General features: G+C 36.3%; 1 long non-coding RNA gene across 1 annotated transcript; it reads right to left on the bottom strand.

Moving 5' to 3' along the window:
• Positions 1–3,942: 3,942 nt before the first annotated feature.
• LOC111024509 (uncharacterized) lies at positions 3,943–5,872 on the bottom strand. The gene is made up of 4 exons (XR_015789031.1): positions 5,672–5,872; positions 5,497–5,580; positions 4,858–4,895; positions 3,943–4,139 (listed from the first exon to the last, which is right to left on the bottom strand). It is a non-coding gene; the product is annotated as an uncharacterized LOC111024509 (long non-coding RNA).
• Positions 5,873–13,508: the final 7,636 nt, after the last annotated feature.

Here is a 13,508-nt window from a genome sequence, read left to right as displayed (position 1 = left end):
TAGCAAGGCAATCAAATAAGCAGTGAGAGATAGCGAACAAATAACTTGACATTTACATACAACAACCAAGCGTCGAAACTACCAAGACCACAACCCATGATTCTCTAGCCCTTGTCTCATAGTACTAAACCTTCCTCTACACCCCCCCTGTGTTACTCCCCACTTAACTTCTCGAGGCATGACGGCTCTTGACATTTATTCCCAAGTTACCGTGCCCTCTCCTTTTATAGTACTTGATGTTCGACCTTGCCATTTATTCCCAAGGCCTAGCACCATTCTACTTTTATCCCTCAAGCCTAACTCCTCGAGTCGCATTGGCCCTTGATATTTATCCCCAAGGCCTCAATACTCCTCTACAGAAGCTTGACGTTCGGCCTTTCCATTTATTCCCAAGGCCTGAACTGTGCACCGGTCCTTGCCATTTATCCTCAAGGTACCGATGACTTCCCCGCGTATTGGTCCTTGACATTTATCCCCAAGACCCCAATACTCGTTTACAGAAGTTTGACGTTCGGCCTTGTCATTTATTCCCAAGGCCACTACTCAAGGCTTTGAACCTCCAAGCGATTTATATGCATTTTCAGGTCAGAACCCATAGTTAACGGACTATAAACCCGTCCCTTTACCCTTCACCGTTCACCACTTCACTAACCCTCCCATGACCACCTACAGGTAAGTTTCCCACATTCTAAATCACTGCACCGTTCACAAGCATGTTTTTCCTCGTAATGAACAAAATACATCCACAACTCGCAACCAGAAAAATATAAACTAAATTATCAGTTTAACAATGCGAGCATTTCATTTACATCACATTTGCAAAACGTCATGAGCCAGTTACTTCTAACTACAACCATTCAGAACCTACTAGTCACCTACATCAATAAAAAAAAATAGGAAGCATGTTTCCTCAGAATTGTTCGATAATAGAAAGACGGCAACAATCAAAACTAACAATTCCTACGTGCTCAATTAAATTATTTTTAACAAGAAAAACAGCATCAAAACCATTCCGTTAACGCACGCACTCGCCCCCTGGTGCTACTTACACAACCACGTTTTTAAGTTTGCGTCGATCTCACACCTAAGCACCAAAAACAGAAAAATACAACAATTTAAATGTACTGTTCAGCCTTCGAAAAACGACTCTACGAGGGTTCAAAGGGCTCATTATCGCAAAACGACTTCGTGTAGGTGTGGGTAAATTAGATCTATCTTGCAAAGGTGTGGGTAGCGTAAATCGGGCTTCGAACGGATGAAGATAATCGCCGAACACCACCAAAACACTGCTGTCCACGTTTTTGCAGCAGCAAGAAGTGCCCAAAACGACCTCCAACGACTTCGTTTTGATGTCCGTTACTACAAAACAACTTCGCTTAGGTGTGGGTATTCCAAATCGGTTTCGTTTGGATGTGGGTAATCCAAAGCTAACTTCGAATAAATGTGGGTCAAAGAAAAGTTACCGGGTTTCACGGATCTAAGCTATTCGAGGTTGTTAGGCTCGTTGGATCGGAGAAGGGACGCCGCGAAAACAGTCTCACGTGTATCGATGCCGCCTGCAGCAGCCCGAACGTCACGCGCCGCCGCTGCCCGTCGCACGCCGCCGCCGTCTGCCGCTGCCCACGCCACGCGCCGCCGCTGCCCGTCGCACGCCACTGCTGCCCGTCGCGCGCTGCCCAACGCCGCGCTGCTGCTGCCCGACGCCGCACCTGCTGCTGCCGACGCCCGCGCCTGCGCTGTCCCGTCGTCGGTACTGCTTCGTTGGAGAAAGAAATCCGGATGGGGGGAGGGCTGGCGGCTTCAAACAAAAGGGGAGGGTGGAAGAAGATGAGGAAGGAGAACAAGACGGGCTAGGGTTGTTTTGTTTTAAATTCCCCTTTTCCTTTTGGTTTTGCAACATAAACCCACTTGGGCTAGTTTCTTTTGTTTAAGGCCCATTTACCCAATCACACCTTGTTAACAAAACCAATAATATAATTTCGTCGTTGATCCAATGGCCCAGAGCAAGTGTCACATAGCGGAATCCGTAATAAACATAACTTAATAAATACTACACGCTACTAACTCACCACTAAATCTGTAACAATACACACTAGCCGAGATGCCACACTAAAATTAAATAAAGATCACTGATGAATCAAATAAAATTAAAAAAAATGAAATAAATCAATAAATAAAATCCATTTTGTTATAAAATTTCCTGGAACTCGGGGCAAGCTAACCTGAGTAATGCGGGGCGTTACATTTAAGGCTAGACTCGTGTGCTTCGATCATGATTTAGAATTACAACAAAGAAAGGACACATAAGCATGAATAACAAGAAGTTAGTGATACATACATTTGAAGAGACCTCTTCAATGTAGATATCAACGCCACCACAAAGTCTTCCTCGCTATCCTCTGGATGTTAAGAACTCGGTTTGTGGGAACTGTCTTATAATTGGAAGGGAAATCAAGAGAGCGAGAGAGATTTTCTCAAGAATCGTGGAAACAAAATGGAAGGGGAGAGCCTTCCTTTTATAAGGGAGGAAAAGTGGTGGGAAAGTCACAACTTCCCCACTCATCACTTACCCATGGTGGGAAGTGGGAAAACCTCCCCAGTTTCCACCATTGAGAGGTTTTTTCTCCCATTTCCATTTTTTTCTTTTTATTTTAATTTAATTAAAACTAATTTAATTAAATAAATAATTAATTAAATCATATTTAATTAATTACTAGAAAAAGAATTATTAATTAAATTAAATTAAATTGAACTTAACCAAATTAACGTAAGCCATTAATTTAATTAAATCATATTTAATTAAATTAATCAACATATCCCATTAATTTAATTAATTTAATTAAATCATATTTAATCAAATTATACTTAAATTAATTAACCACATTATAATCAAATTCTAATATACATCTCTCTCATAATTCTGAATCCAATTCAAAATTAACTTTATTTTATAATGTATCATTATATATTATATTAATTGCATCTCATGCAGTTAACTTTCATTCCCTTTAACTAATTTGAACAATTCAAATTTTTTCCAAGACTAACTATTCTTAACCATCCTTTACGAGCTAGTAAGGGGACCTAATGGGCCGATAGATCGGAAGCTCCAACGATACGAGATTAATTAATTAAACTCATTAACCATATTAATCAACATTTGTTAACTATCGGTCACTCAACTAAAGACCACAGTTGCACTATTCACACTGTAGAATATTTTGCGTCAATGGATTTTGACCATTATTGGTACGTTAATCCTTCACTAGTGTTCGTAACCACATTAGGTCAAATTATCGTTTTACCCCTATGGTACATATTATGCCTTAAGTATTGCTAATCCTCTAATGAACAACCCGGTTATGGTCCAACCAATATCCGGAAGTCTCTCTCGGGCCAGTGAGAGAGTGGGACCCTTGTTCAAGTCCCAGAGTCAGCACTTAAGAGATCACTCATCTACTTACCCTAAAGTCGGGAAGGAGTGAATTTCATCTTGTGTAGCTATGTTCCCAGCTCCCCGCTCGGTCTCGTCCCCAAAAGGTAGGCATATTGAGTCAGTGACTCGGGCCACTCTCACCCATACAAATCAAAGGATAAGCCCTAACAGGCAGGAGTCCATTACTCACTCAAGATTGAGATTGAGTTACTTGGTCATCCTATTGAAATATTAATCTATCAGCTAACGGTATTACAACTAAAGATTAATTATTTCGTGGTCCGATCTTATACAAACTCATTGTATAGGATACCCCTACTCGCATGTCTCCACATGAACGACCTGGATCAAGTTATTTGTAACTATTACAAAGTGGGCCATTGTAATGACCCCAATTTTTTATATGTCATTAATAATATAAGATTGAGATAATTACTCATAAAACATAATTTTATTAAAATAAAATAATATAAAAACTTGTATTTTTCATCTAAAAATGAAAACGATAACTTAATAATACTTAACTTATAAATCTTTAGCAGTGGAAATTACAAAGTTACTATCCTTAAATGAAACAAGTAAAAATGTGGTATAGTCATAATTAAAAGTATAGATTATAAATAAAATTCAACTATGTCTCATATCTCCTCCTCGTCAATGCCCAGGTCATCCTCGACGTTATTCTCGTCAACTATATAACTATCTGTAAAAAAAATTGAAACAACATGGAATGGGTATAAAAAAAATACCCAGTAAGTAGTTCCCATCATAAGGAACCTTTCATGCTCAAACACACACATCATGCTTATATGCATGCATACCTCAACCTAACATATAAACCAACAAACAACTTAACTTAAGATACTTATGCTTGCTAGCATAAACTTACATATCTAAATCCTTAATTTGGCGCCATGCTATACAGAAATACCCCATACCATAACCGTCAATTCCGCATGTAATATTTATAGGGTAATTACCCCCATAAATACCATTAACATGAACTAATTTGTTTCCTAGGGCCCAGCCTTTAGCATAAACCATACATGTCATATCATAAATCTAGCTGCATAACATAACTGCTTAATTTGGGTATTTCATGCATAACATTAATCTTACCTAAATCCATGACACATAAGACTACTAACTTCACTACGAATGCAATGCATCACACATTATGTCATGCTTTACCTAAACATGATTTGCTATTAAACATACTTAAAATGACATGAGAAAGCCATAGAATCATAACATTACATAAAATTTAACCACCATCACCATTCAATAACAAAATATATTTAAGCAACATGAATAACATAATTCAATAACAAAACAATGCAACACAAAACATAATTCACTTACAATCAAACAATAATACAACAAAACATACAAGGCCGTAACTTATGATAGAATCCACTTACCTGAACTTCGCAAACTAAAAGAAATTCCTTAAAGCTTCCTAATAACAATTAACACAACTAAAATTAGGACTCAATTACCTAAACTAAGCTTTCTCCAATAAGTTCTCATAACTAGATATGTTCACTATTCTACTAGTAGAAATCCATTAATAATTAACCTAGTCCATAATAATCATAAAATATATATATAAATTTGTGAAAAGTAATTTTAAATCTTCATATTAGCCTCTGATTTATATACTATAATATCGATAAAAATAATTTACTGATTTTGCAAGTTTACAAAAAAACTAGAGAAAACACATAGCACTAGTTTTCACAATTTTAAACCGTAGGTAAAACTAATCATAAAAATCAATTTTAATACATTCAAATACATTTTAGGTTAGTTTAAAGGTGTTGGTCATGGTCTCAAAAAGTCAGAATTAACAATCCAAAATTTGATACTAAACAAGCTAAAACTATGAAAATAACATAAACCGTTAAAAACCGTTATGAAGGCATTTTATGAACATTTTTAGGACTTTTTAAATTCGGATTTTCAGATCTCAAATCAACAAAAATAAGGCCTAAACAGTACCTATTTTATCTTAATAATGAACCCTTAAAATAATTTACACAAGGAAGAATGATGCTTACCGTTGGTGCGTTTTCCTCTCTATCATAAAGAATAAAAAGAGAAAATTTCCAGCAACTAAGAGAGCTTGAAATGATGATGGAAACCTTAGAAAATGGATATGAACATGCTTAGATTCTATAAAAATTATTAGGAAAAATCTACTTACAAAACTAGACTAAAAGAAACCGTTCTTACCGAAAAGACAAAACCGCAATGAACGATCCTTGAAGGGACTTGGAAAAGCAACCACAACTCCTCTAAGGTGTGATTTAAAACATAGGATAGATGATTGAGAGGAAATTTTCAGATTTCTTTAGAAATGTTCTTTGAGGAAAATGAATGAAACAAACATAGGTAACTTAAAGAGAATGGCTTGGAAGATGAAACAAACATGAATCTTGGAAGATGGAACAAACTTCTTGTCTCTCCTCATGCATGGCCAATTACTTAATGGGATTGTTAGTGTTTTTTGGTCTTCCTAACTAACCTAATTACTACATGTGTCTCTTGGGTGGAAGGTGGGTTATATTGCCTAATCATGGTTAGTGGAAGGTGAGTTATATTGCCTAATCATGGTTATGAGTTAAGTAACACTTTCTATATTCTCCCAATTAAGTTAATTTAATTAAGGTAGAAAAATAAAGAGTAAAATAAAGGTAACATGGGGCTTTACTTGATTAATTACCTTAAAATAAAACTTTGGATAAAATGTATGAAACTTTATAAATACTCAAATAATGCTACCATTACAATTACCATATTTCACAACATTTATCTAATTACTAAAGTAGTATTGTTAATTTTGTTACTTAAATACAATTATAATCTCGCTAATCTTATTAATCTCTTATGCATATTTAGTTTTATTAACATACATAATTAATTAAACATTGATAAGATGAATCACTAAATTTTGTTGTAAATTTCTTTTTAATAAGTAAATAAAATTAACTTGAGCTTAATTAGTTAGAGTACTAGAAGCCTACAATTATTAACTAAGATTGATTAAAGTTTATTGACATAAAGCTAATTAGATTTGACTAGCTTACCTAAAAAAACAATAATAATATAAAGTCATAAAAATACCCTTATAGGTAATGCGGGGCATTACAACAGTATCCATTGTGTTGCCAGGATAAGGTACCCAGCCTTATCCATATACTATAAACCCTTTAGGTTACTACTGGAACATTATCCACCTGTATATCGAATATATACTGTATATATATACATTGTATATCAAATATATACATTGTATATTAAATATATACTGTATATCTGTTATATACTGTTCCAGTTACATGACATAACCTCGGATGTTAGTTTATTAGATTTGGGTTAATGCAATTCTGTCAATAACAACTTTATTGAATGAATATTTGTTTTATGTTTACAAACCATGAGTTTAGTGCATAAAACTCAACAAACTCCCACTTGAACTAAACTCTAGTGGGGTGTACAAAAGCTAAAGGCAACAGTGGGTTGTACAATAAAATACAAATACAATAAACTAGGGCATACACTACTATACCCTTTACAAGTCTCCCACTTGTCCTAGACTATACTGTACATATCTCGTAGGTCTAGACCTTCTAGACGGTCTTTTAACACTTTAGCCGTATGAGCCTTTGTAAACGGATCAGCAATTTGCTACAGCATCACTGTTATCTCAATAAAGTGTGATGGGCAATGTCATATTTGGAACAACTTTCAAATTAGTTAAGAAGTTTCTAAGCCACATCGCCTCTTTTGCTGCTTCACAAGCGACAACATATTCGACCTCCATTATGGAGTCTGCGAAACATCCTTGTTTGATGCTTCGCCATACTACAGCTCCTCCATTAAGAGTGAACAGTGATCCCAAAGTGGATTTCCTCAAATCCTTATCACTTTAGAAATCAGAGTCAGTGTATCCTGTAAGGATCAAATCCTTATCACCATACACAAGCATATAGTTTCTCGTTCTCCTAAGATACTTGAGGATACCTTTAATTGATACCTAGTGACAATCCCTACTACATAGCAAATGTCAGGCCTAGTACATAACATGAAATACATCAGGTTGCCCACTGTTGAAGCATACGGAATGCGTCTCATATCCTCAACTTCTTGAGATGTCTTAGAACATTGTTCCTTAGATAGAGAGATTCCATGTCTGAAAGGTAGTAAACCTTTCTTGGAATTCTGCATCGAATATCTAACAAGCATTTTGTCGATATAAGTTGCTTGAGACAGGGCTAGCGTTTTGTTCTTTCGATTCCTTATGATTTAAATCCCAGATCTCCCAAATCTTTAATTTGGAATTCAGTTGCTAGTCAGTTCTTAATGTCAGTTAGGAAACCTACATCATTTCCAATGAGTAGGATATCATCCACATACAACACCAAGAAAGCTACAGTGTTGTTAATGATCTTCTTGTATACACAAGGCTCATCAACATTCTGGTCAAAACCATAAGACTTGATTGCTGTATCAAATCTTATATTCCAAGATCGAGATGCTTGTTTTAATCCATAAATGGATCGTTTAAGCCTGCAAACCTTTTGCTCTTGACCTTGCTTAATGAACCTTTCTGGTTGAGACATAAAACTACTCTCTTCAAGATTGCCATTCAGAAAAGCAGTCTTGACATCCATTTGCCAAATTTCATAGTCATAAAATGTGGCTAGTGTCGATATAAGTTGTTTGAGACAAGGCTAGTGTTTTGTTCTTTCGATTCCTTATGATTTGAATCCCCATAACAAACTTAGCGTCTCCCAAATCGTTCATTTGGAATTCAGTTGCTAGCCACTTCTTAATGTCAGTTAGGAAACCTACATCATTCCCAATGAGTAGGATATCATCCACATACAATACCAAGAAAGCTACAGTGTTGTTGATGATCTTCTTGTATACACAAGGCTCATCAACATTCTGGTCAAAACCGTAAGACTTGATTGCGGTATCAAATCTTATATTCCAAGATCGAGATGCTTGTTTTAATCCATAAATGGGTCGTTTAAGCTTGCAAACCTTTCTAGTTGAGACATATAAATACTCTCTTCAAGATTGCCATTCAGAAAAGCAATCTTGACATCCATTTGCCAAATTTCATAGTCATAAAATGTGGCAATGACAAGAGTATTCTTATAGACTTTAGCATGGCAACCGAGGAGAAGGTTTCCTCATAGTCCACCCCTTCCTTTTGGGTGTAACCCTTTGCCACGAGTCTAGCCTTAAAGGTCTGTACCTTTCATTCGGTGTCTTGTTTTCTCTTGTAGATCCACTTACAACCTATAGGTTTGACCCCATTAGGTTGATCTACAAGGTCCCAGATAGAATCGAAGTACATATACTCCATTTCAAGGTCCATAGCTTTGATCCATTTGTCCTTATCAACATCTTCCATTGCCTTTTTGTATGTCAATTGATCCTCAACGCCATCATCAGGTATGCAACCTGAGTTTCTGTTAAACCTATGTAACGATCAGGTTGTGACACAACTCTCCTACTACTTCGAGGCACTCTCAACTCTTGAGATGGATGTGACTGACATGATGTACTAGCGCCATCAACAACTCTTGTTGAAGTGATAGCTTTATCAACAACTCTTGTTGATGTATTTGTAGCTTCATCGGAAATCTCATTTAACACAACCTTGCTTTGTGGTTTATGATCTCTAATGTGATCTTCTTTTAAGAATATAGCATTTGTCGATACAAACACTTTGTTTTCTTGTGGATCGAAGAAGTGTCCACCTCTAGTTTCCTTGGGGTAACCTACGAATAGGCACACTTTTGAACGAGATTCCAGTTTCTTCGGGTTTGTCACTAACACATGTGCTGGACATCCCCAAATTCTGAAGTGATGTACACTAGATTTACGTCCCCTCCATATTTCAAAAGGTGTTTCAGAAACAGTTTTTGATGGAACTGTTTTCAAAATGTATACTGCAGTCTCTACTGCAAAACCCAAAAACGAGGCAGGTAATTGAGCATAGCTCATCATAGATCGAACCATGTCTAACAGGATTCTATTTCTCCTTTCTAATACACCATTCTGTTGAGGTGTACCAGGTGCTGAGAGTTGGGATGTAATACCATGTTCTATCATATAGTCCTAGAATCTTATGTCCATACACTCTCCACCCAGATTAGATCGAAGTGTCTTTATCGTATTACCTAATTGGTTCTCAACTTCAATATTGTACTCCTTAAACTTTTCAAGGGCTTCAGACGTATGTTGCATTAGGTAGATATCCATACCTTGAATAATGATCTCAATTTCCCTTTCAATTATAAGACGGTTCCCACAAACCGAGTTCTTAACTTCCAGGGGATAGCGAGCAAGACTTTGTGTTGGCATTGATGTCTATATAGAAGAGGTGTCTTCAAAGGTACGTATCACTGACTTCCCTTTATTCATGCTTATATTGTCTTTTCTTTGTTGTAATTCTAAGACAAGATCGAAGCACATGCGTTCGCACACTTCCGCTGCGGGATCCCATCCCTTCAATCATATATCCCACATATATCTCATACGTCTAAAGTGTTAAAGGGCCCTCTAGAAGGTCTAGACCTACGAGATATGTACAATATAGTCCAGGGAAAGTGGGAGACTTGTAAAGGGTATTGTAGTGTATGCCCTAGTTTATTGTATTTGTACTTTATTGTACAACCCACCGTTGCCTTTAGCTTTTGTACACCCCACTAGAGTTTAGTTCAAATGGGAGTTTGTTGGGTTTTATGCCCTAAACTCGTGGTTCGTAAACATAAAACAAATATTCATTTGATAAAGTTGTTATTGATAGAATTGCATTAACCCAAATCTAATAAACTAACATCCAAGGCTATGTCATGTAACTAGAACAGTATATAACAGATATACAGTATATATTTAATATAAAACATATATATTTGATATACAGTGTATATATATACAATATATAATCGATATACAGATGGATAATGTTCTAGTAGTAACCTAAAGGGTGTAGTATATGGATAAGGTTGGGTACCTTATCCTGGCAACACTATGGATACGACCCACTTTGTAATAGTTACAAATGACTTGATCCAGGTCGTTCGTGTGGAGACATGCGAGTAGGGGTATCCTATACAATGAGTTTGTATAAGATCGGTTTTAGCGAGATAATTAATCTTTAGCTGTAATACTGTTAGCTGATAGATTAATATTTCAATAGGATGACCAAGTAACTCAATCTCAATCCTAAATGAGTTATGGACTCCTGCCTGTTAAGGCTCATCCTTTGATTTTGATACGAATCCATTTGTGACCAATTACATATATCAAAGGAGCAATTATTACAAGAAAGGCAAGGAAGATTCAAGAGGCTTTCACACTGCACCTTCAAAAGCTTGTTAATGCACAAGAACCAACAAAGAGTTTTGAGCCCGAATTTATTCATAAGGTTACTTCAATGAGTCAAGAAGAGAATGGAGCAAAGATGACACGGGAAAAGTTGTCTATTTTGAGAGATGGCACGGAGGACAAAAAAAGTAACTCAATCTCAATCCTAAATGAGTTATGGACTCCTGCCTGTTAAGGCTCATCCTTTGATTTTGATACGAATCCATTTGTGACCAATTACATATATCAAAGGAGCAATTATTACAAGAAAGGCAAGGAAGATTCAAGAGGCTTTCACACTGCACCTTCAAAAGCTTGTTAATGCACAAGAACCAACAAAGAGTTTTGAGCCCGAATTTATTCATAAGGTTACTTCAATGAGTCAAGAAGAGAATGGAGCAAAGATGACACGGGAAAAGTTGTCTATTTTGAGAGATGGTACGGAGGACAAAAAAAGTGTGCAGATTCGTGAACAGGTGCCTTTGCAGATTGCACCTCTTTGGAGTTTGTGAAGTCAAAAGTTGTCAAACCATATCCTAATGTGAAGCGCCTCCTACAGCACATAGATAAGACCATTTGAAGCATGACTACGTTTTCTGATCCGCATTTAAGTGTCTAGAATGATGTGCAATCAAGTTTTAATTTGCATGTCTTATTTTCTACAATTTGCATTAAGTAGTATTTTGAAAAACTTTTGGTGTTCTTATGTTGAACGACCATTTGGCCTATTTAAAGGCTTGTAATGCTCTTGTTATGGAGAACTTAAGATTAAAACATATTGAAATTCAAGAACTTTTGTTCCTTAACACTTTTGGTGTTGCTTCTTTCAAATCTTGCTTTAGGTTTGATGTTAAACCGATTCATTGGATTAGTCTCGATCAAGCTAATTCTGGAGTGAGTCGTCTTAGGATCTAGGAGTGACCATCGTAGATTCTAAGTCCGATCTAAGAGTGATTCATCTTCTAACCTTACTCTTGGTTGGAATCATTCGGTAAGTTAGTCGTTTTTGTGAATGTTTGCAAGGATCCTAGAAGGACCTCTAGCTTTGTAAACCCGAGCAACCTTGGCGCTTATCATTTGGTATCAGAGCATTGGTCGACATCCTTTGGCTGGTTCTAGAGGTGAAATATCTTTACTTTATTTAATTTTATTTTTCTGTTATTTTCCTTTTTCGAAAGTAGTTTCTTACAAAGTGTAACAAGACATAACTTGTCTTGAAATTCTTGTATTTTGCTCTCGGATCATTAGCAAAGAAAAAAAAATTAGAAGCAAAAGAAAAAAAAGGAAAAAAAAAACAGAAGCAAAAGAAAGAAGAAACAGTAGCAAAAAGAAAGAAAACCGTAGAAAAAAAAAAGCATTCGAAGATCCGAGGCACACGAAAGGTTCTTTTCATTATGTTGTGTTTTGTTTAAATTATCAAGTTGTTTATCCTAAGATTGAGTTTCTGTAGTCTTAGTTTGTGAGAGTTGATCATTGAATTAGTTATATCAAGCTTTAAGCAAGATTGCACCAAAATTTAAGCCAACCCTTACATCTTTGACCTAGTACCAAAAGCCTACCCTTGAGTGATAAACACGAGTGTCCTTGAGTGAAATCTTGGTGAGAAGAGTGGTAAGGTCCTTCTTATCATTATTATTGTTTCTAACAAAATGGCACAGGATGGAGTACCACAAGTACCGCAGGATCCTAACATGGTGATTCTTCAAGCAATTCAAGGAATGATGGAAATGATGAGGGAAGATAGGCAGGAAAGAAGGGTGCAACAACGAAGAGAAGAACGAGTCTTACAGGAAGATGAAGGTATGTTTGACTTCGATGTACAAAAAGAACAAGTTGGGAGTAGAGGAAGGAATAACTTTGCCAACATTATGCAACCGAGGAGATGGGAAAGAGTAAATGAGAAGAGAGATGGCGGAGCTAAACTCAAAATTCCACCATTTAGTGGAACGGCGGACCCCGATGCTTACTTGCGATGGGAAAGGAAGATAGAACGTGTATTTCATTGCTCTACATATAGTGAAAATAAGAAGATGAGACTTGTCATTGCCAAATTCATTAATCATGCTAATGAATGGTATCAACATCTCAAATCTGAGAAAAGAAGGAAAGATGAGGATCAAATAGAAACTTGGGAAAAACTCAAAGAAGCCATGAGAATGAGGTATGCTCCCAAACATTATAAAAATGATTTGAAAACTAAACTGCAAGCTTTGAGGCAGGGAACAAAAAGTGTTGATGAGTATTATCAAGAGATGGTGATTTTAATGGAAAAAGCACACATTCGAGAAGAAGAGGAAGAAACCATGTCTAGATTCCTTGGAGGTTTGAATCTGGAAATTGTTCATCATATTGATAGAAATCCACCACCTTACTTGGAAGATATGTATCACCATGCTATCAAAATTGAAGATCAATTGGGGAAGTTTGGTGCTGTCAAAAGAGTGAAGGCCGAGAGCTCCAATGCCAAAAACAATGAAGTTCCAAAGGAGGTAAGGGAGAAGACTAATTCTCTTACATGTTGGAAGTGCAAAGGGTTTGGACACATGAGCAAAGAATGTGTCAATAAAGAAGTCATGGTGATAAGAAATGGTGTTGTTGATTCAAATGATGCTTGTGAGAAATATGATGCAAAATTTGAGGAAGAATCTAAAGCACATGTTGATGAATTTATTAAACAAGATAG

This window comes from Momordica charantia, assembly GCF_013281855.1.
Source record: "Momordica charantia cultivar OHB3-1 chromosome 11 unlocalized genomic scaffold, Mcharantia_2.0 BLBB01000011.1, whole genome shotgun sequence".
Classification (NCBI taxonomy): Eukaryota; Viridiplantae; Streptophyta; class Magnoliopsida; order Cucurbitales; family Cucurbitaceae; genus Momordica; species Momordica charantia.
Note: the sequence above shows the minus strand (reverse complement) of the source record. Positions and strands in the feature narration are given on the sequence as shown.